Source organism: Quercus suber, unplaced genomic scaffold, assembly GCF_002906115.3.
Source record: "Quercus suber isolate HL8 unplaced genomic scaffold, Cork oak 2.0 scaffold_765, whole genome shotgun sequence".
NCBI lineage: Eukaryota > Viridiplantae > Streptophyta > Magnoliopsida > Fagales > Fagaceae > Quercus > Quercus suber.
In genome coordinates this window covers 275,239-281,238 of record NW_027070201.1, presented here as the reverse complement: position 1 = coordinate 281,238, position 6,000 = coordinate 275,239, and positions in this window count along the sequence as shown.

Sequence of the window (6,000 nt, the reverse complement as noted above, 5' to 3'; positions counted from 1 at the left end):
AATGAAGAATGTGCCAATTGACCAATTTCGGAGTTCCAAATGAAGAAACGGAGTCCAAAATTGGAATCTACGCGAAAAACTGAGCAAGATAGGCCATTTCGGAAATTTTAACTTTTGGTCAAAAGTCAACGCAAAAGTCAAACTCAACGAAAGTCAACAGATTTGGTCAAAGTCAACGGTCAGTGCTCACGGGTCAGATCCGGGTGGTCCGGGTCGGGTCGGTCCGGGTCAACAATCAGCTAGGTGACGTGGTGCTGACGAGGCGACACTGCTGACGTGGCTAGCGACGTGGCTGATGACGTGGTGATGACTTGGATTAGGGCTGACGTGGCAAAGGCTGGCTTGTGCTGACGTGGCAAGATGATGTCATCGGATGACGTCAGCAGCAGTTTTCCGGCGCGTGGAGGAGCGTGATAAGCCCACCGGCGCGTGAACGAGATGCCAGAAACGCTAGCGGCGCGTGTGGGCGCGTGTCTTTCTTTCGGCTGCCGGGCTTCCTGGGTTTTGTAGATCGGTGGGTGACGACGCCGACAGAGCGGCACGTGTACCATAATGCAGTCTGAATTCCAGAATTTCGGCGGCGCGTGGGAGGAGCAAACGGAGGCTTTGTCAGCGCGTGGAGGCGCGTTCAGCCGTAGTTAGATTCCAGGTTCCTGGGTTTTGATCGCGAGAGGCCGTGGAGCACATCTGTATGGTTGGTTTCATCAGGTGAAGCATCGATTTGCACAGATCTGAGATTGAAGCCACGGGTTTGCTTGAGTTTGTGATCTTTGGGCACAGCAGTTACACAACAACGATGATTTCGTGGGAGCTGTGTGATGCAGTGGGTCCTGATCTGAAAGCAAGCGTAGGTGACTTTAGATGATGGTGTGCACGTGATGATCTTCTTTGCTGTGTAGAGATGTTTGTTTGATGCCAAGAACAAACAAACATCTCTAACAATGGTTAATAGAGAACTAAATTTTACACTCATTTTTCTTAGTGAAACTTTTATTTTTTCAACTGTGAATAGATCTTTGAGCAAAAATCTATATATCTATATAATATTAATAACCAAAGCTTAAAGAAAATCCAATTAGATTTTAATTATATTCTTAATTTTGCGCTACGTATCCTATTTTATTTTTAATTTTGTGTCAAGTGAATTATTAAAAATCTAAGAGTCTAAATCTAATTAGATTCTAAATTGATTTCACATCTCACCTTAAAGACAAGGGGAGCATGAATCATCAAATCATTTCTTAGGTGCACAACACTTTCGGTCTATATGTCAGCATGGAATTTAGAGGATATGACAGAAACGAGGAAGTTTGAGACATTCTTACTTCCCACTATATTGAGTTTAATGGTGCCAAGGACCATCAGCTCATGGTTTTTCTCTACAAACTCATACAAGAGTTGGGGGAGCACATCACTGTGTTTCATTCACAAATGCGTTTCGTTTAGAATCAACTGGCCCTCTACAAACCCGCCTTAAAAGTCTCCTTCGAAGCCAAGTTGTTTCATTAGTATCGTGAGATCTGTGTGTGTTTGGTTAAACTAATAAAAAGAGATCTGTGTGTGTCAAACTAAAAAAATTTGTTTTAATGAGTTATTGGTTGAGTATAAGTTTATGTTTCAGTTCAAAGCAGTACCAAACTAACAAACATGGTATATATCTTTACAATCTTAGATCTTTCTTATCAAACTAATTCTATTCCCTCTGCCCATGAACCAGGTTTGATCTGCTATGAGTTACTTATTAGTTTGTTCTTTATAAGAATTATAGTAAAATGTAATTTTAAGGAGTTAATACTTAATATTAGTGGGTGTATGAGAAGTAAAACTAAGGCGATGTTTGTGTTGCCATTTAATATGTGTTTGTTTGTGGAGTAATTTTTTTTTTTTTACTAGGGAATTGTCATAAAATTAGGGAAAGTCTATTAGCAACAAAGGTCAGGTATTTGAATGGTCTATTTGCTTATTAATTAATGGTCAATTATATGATTCATTGGTGTATATCTTTTAAATTCTATTCAATTTTTTTCCCCAAAAAAAGTGAAAACATGAAAATGCCTTTTTATTTTTTATTTTATTTATTATCAAAAAGACATTTGAAGTCGAAGCCACTAATAATAACGATAATAAGTCAATGTCGTAGATCATTAGTCTTGAATTATTTGAATTCAAGTGTGAAATTAAATATTTATAAGATAAAATAACAACACTTTTACAATGTCTTTCTTTGGGTGAGTTTGGTTCAGCTTTTTAAAACTGGCCTTCTTGAAAAAGTAGAGTTTTCAAAAAGTACCGTATGAAAAAAATGCTTTTTGAAAAAGCTAAGTGTTTAGTAAAAGTTGTTAAAAAGTGCTTTTTGAAAAAGTTGAGTGTTTAGGTAGCACTTATAAAAGTGGTGGTTTGAGTGGTAAATTACCACAAAGGACAATGTACATAAAAAGTATTGTGAAAGTATTGTGAAAATACTTTCTAAAAAATTATTCTAAAAAGTACCTTCAAAGTTTCTAAAAAAAATTATTTTTTTCTCACCAATATTAACTAATAATAACATACCACTTAAAATTTATTGTGAAAGTATTGTGAAAATATTGTCACAACATTTCTTAATTTTAATTTCTCATTCTTTATTTTATTTTTCCTTTATTTCTTTACCTTTTTCTTTTCATCCATATTTCCTGTTTTCCCCCCCTCTTTTTTTCCCCTCCACACATGTACCCCTCTCTTTTCTTTTTTGTCCTTTACTCATTTTCCCTACCACTTTCTCCAAAACATTTCAGTTTCATTGACAATTGACCGGAAGAGAACTTCGATTCGCCACCACTTGTCTTCCTCAACATGCCTCCGTCGTCTACTGATCTGCTCTGCCTTCACCGCCGCTTGTCTTTCTCTCCACTGCTGCTTGATCTCTGTTGAGGGGAAACTTTTTATGTTCCCAAATAGAATATGGGGTAGCCAAGCCGAAACTCGACGATGGGCCCTTGAAATAAAGCCCAAAGGCTTTCAGTGTTGTGTAAGTCCGCCCAAGCAAGACATAGAGGTTGCACCCTAACAAGAAAACAACAATAAAGCACAATAAACAGATTACTGTTGTTAGTTTGTTATATTATTATTCCTTTTATGACATTATAGTTCAAATTAGTCTTCTAGCAGTACAGTATTATCTCCAGCGGTAGGGTAATTCTAGGTTAATAAGTGTGTTTACATAGTAAAAATTATATGTTTTCCTTATTATTATTAAGTCAACATAAGGGAAAACTTCCATAGTATCCAAAACATTATGACCTTCATCATAATAATAATAAACAAGGATTAAAGGCTCCATAGTTACAAATAAAAGAGGAAAAATAGGATGGAATGAAGGGAGAGAAAGATTCGTAGCTCAGTGCAGCAAATATTAAGCTAAGATTTTGGTGAGTGTGTATTTATAAGGCATGAATGAGATGAATGTGAGATTTTTTTTGAGTAAGATGGGATTAATGCTAAGATTAAGGCTTTTTGTAAGTGGTGGGCTATTTATGACTAGTTGAGAGACTTTTATGAGCTGTGATTGTGTGAAGGGGGAAAAAGGGTATTTGAGATTAGATGAGTGTGGGCTGAAGATGATGAGTAGTGAGCTTGAGGGAAGCTAAACCATGAGCAAAATAGCAAACAAACCTAGAGTTTCAGAGAGGGTAGCTAGTTGTTTTTTGGTTAGTTGCTTATGTTTTTATAATGGAGCTTTAGAAAAGCATTAATTGACAAGAATCCAAAAATCACAGCACTAATCAGAGGTGATGGATCAAGAGTAATCTTCTTGAGATTTTTGGCCAGAAGGAGGAGATTTACTTTAGGGGTTGCCTTGCTTTTTTGGGTAATGATGGGATTTTAGAGTGCTTTGCATTTAATGCCAGGATTTCTAGGGTTAAGCTGAATCAATATGATTAAGGCGTGTATCAAGAACGAATCCTAATGCTGCAATTGCGATTTGGACCCCCAAGAAGTAAGATTCAACACCCCAAGCCAGGTGTCAAGCTCTAAGCCTACTTCAGGGGGTTCCACTAGAGATCCCTTTATGCCCTTCAAACCATATGTTCCAAAATTTTCCCATTTTGGATTCATGGGCTTGGCACATGAATCATGCCTTGAACGTTTTTAACATTTATAGCATCAACTTGTTGAAGTTTGGATAATTTGGTTTCAACTCCCCTTCCGCTAGAGGTACAGCTTTGAGGAAGATGATGGAGTCCCATCATCTTTTAGACTTCAGCTGATATGACATGCCTCGGGCATTGTTCACACCAGGTAAAGTGTGGCAGAAAACTGATGGGACAACTCCTAGTTCATTCTCAAAGACTTGGTTCTCTTGTAGGAGCCTCTAGTTGTACTTTGATTAGGGATGAACAAGGGCTGGTTGCCCACTTTCAAGCCTCTTGCTGGGGACCTTTTTGGGCTAGAACTTTGCTCTATTTCAACACTTTTAGTTGGGCCACATGGCCCTTTTTTTGCTTGGGCTTATTCCCTACTCCATGAGATTCTTGGGCCTACAAAATGGGCATTAAAGACATGCTTTGCCATGGGTTTTTTTACTCCTCATGGGCTTTAGTTGTTAGTAGAAATAAAATGAATCCATAAGCTTTAACAGATATTTATGATAGATTTTGGGTATTAATTTCCATGGGCTTTAAATAAAAACTTGTATAGTTTCTCATAATTTTTGCCATGGATTACTTTGTAAATGATATATTCTTTGGGGCTTTTTAAATAATGACCTCCAATATTTTCTTGAGAATAATATTTACCTTGGGTTTTAAATAAGTATGGTAACAACCACTATAATGGAATAATGTGATGTTCTCATGAGTTTTTCTATAGATAATCATAATGAACATATAGGATGAATAATTACTATGAGTTTTGGTAATAAATATTATGAATGTTGTGATGTAAGATAGATAGTGAACATGAGTTTATAATATGAAATAAATAAATGTCATGGCTCTAATAATCATAACTTCCCATGGGCTTTTATAAGACGATTGCCTTGGGCTTTGAGAATAGATAATTCATAAATTCAAAGAGCTTGTAATATTATAGTAATAAGGTTAAGAATCTAAAGTATTGTTCATTATTGGACTTTTAAGTGAAATAGTTATAATATAGTATTTTGCCAAGTATTGATAACCTTGGGCTTTTGATAAAATAGTGCCAAGTAGTTAGATTGAGCTTTTAATAGTGCCAACGTAAGTTAGGCTTTTGATATTGCTAATGAGAATTGGGTTTTGATATTGCCAATGAGAATTGAGCTTTAAATATTGCCAGCAAGAACTGAGTTTTGATATTGCCAATGAGAATTGGGCTTTGATGTTGCTAATGTGAATTGGGTTTTGAATAATTAAATTGTCATGGATTTAAACTATGGGCTTTGATTATGGATTTGAATTCCATTGATAAAATTGTTCTACCATGGATTTGAATCATGGATTTTTCAAATATTGCCAAGTATAAGTATTCTTGGGCTTTAAATAAAATAGGATGTGTGTATTTGAAAATAAATAGATGGCACTCAAATAAAATTATGAGTAAAAAAGTACCCTAACAATCTCTTCCCTGCTGCCAATGACATGCGGTAGAAATGAGTCAGAAAGGTTTTTTGAAGGGCAGAGCAGAGAGATGAGAGGAATGAAGAATCTAGCGTGAGAACTGAGAACATCTTCTGATTTATTGAAGGGTAATTTGGTAATTGTGCACAGAGTCCAACGGATATATAAATCAACGTGCATGGGCTTTTCCAAAATGCACCTTAGAGCTCCTTTATGGCATTGCGCGTTCTCTTCACAAACCCAAAACGCAACTTTTTCCAAAAAGTTGCTTTTTATACCTAATCAAATGGGCTTTTTGTATTTGTAGTTTCAAAACTGGCATTTTGGGTTGGAAAATCTGAAACAAACAGGCACTTTATCATTTCTCAATTCACAAATCTAAAAACCTCTTTATCAATTTAGTTCTCAACCGAACTTAATAGTT